Consider the following 586-nt stretch of genomic DNA (forward strand, 5'->3'; position numbering starts at 1 on the left):
TTTCATCCCTTAAGTCTCAACAGCTAGTGGTTTGAAAGCAGTTCCTGGGTGCTTCGAGGCACCTTCAGGGTCTGAACTCCCAGTACTGAGTGTTCTTTTCCTGGACTGTAGATGGTGGTTAGGTGCCCTCCGCTCAACTCCAACTCACAGCGACCCTTTGTCCAACACAACGAAGTACTTCCCAGGCCTGGACTATTCTCAGGGTCATTGCCAAGTTTGAGCCCAATTGTTGCAGCCACTGTGTCGGTCCATCTCGTTGAGGGTCTTCCTCTATTTTTGCTGACCCTCTATTTTACCAAGCATGATGTCCTTCTCCAGGGACTGGTCCATCCTGAGGACATGTCCAAGGTACATGAGACCAAACAGTGCTGTCCTCATTTCTAAGGAGCATCCTGCGTCCTTTGTCCAAGACAGATTTGTTCCTTGTCCCTTCAGTCCATGGTATAGTCAGTATTCTTGGCCAATATAACAACTCAAATACATCAAGTTTTTTGCGGCCTGCCTTTTTCACTGTTCCGCTTCCGTATGCATATGTTGTTATTGTTATGTGCCATCAAGTCGGCCCCAACTCATAGGGACCCCTCCT

At 48.3% G+C, this 586-nt stretch overlaps 1 protein-coding gene across 1 annotated transcript in view; it reads left to right on the top strand.

Annotated features, from left to right (window-relative positions):
* Nucleotides 1-586, top strand: part of PTOV1 (PTOV1 extended AT-hook containing adaptor protein) — a 10,440-nt gene that overhangs the window by 1,006 nt on the left and 8,848 nt on the right. The gene's annotated exons all lie outside the window — the stretch shown is intronic.

Source organism: Orycteropus afer, unplaced genomic scaffold (genome assembly GCF_000298275.1).
Source record: "Orycteropus afer afer isolate SDZICR_OR568_19922 unplaced genomic scaffold, OryAfe1.0 scaffold00099, whole genome shotgun sequence".
Lineage (NCBI taxonomy): Eukaryota > Metazoa > Chordata > Mammalia > Tubulidentata > Orycteropodidae > Orycteropus > Orycteropus afer.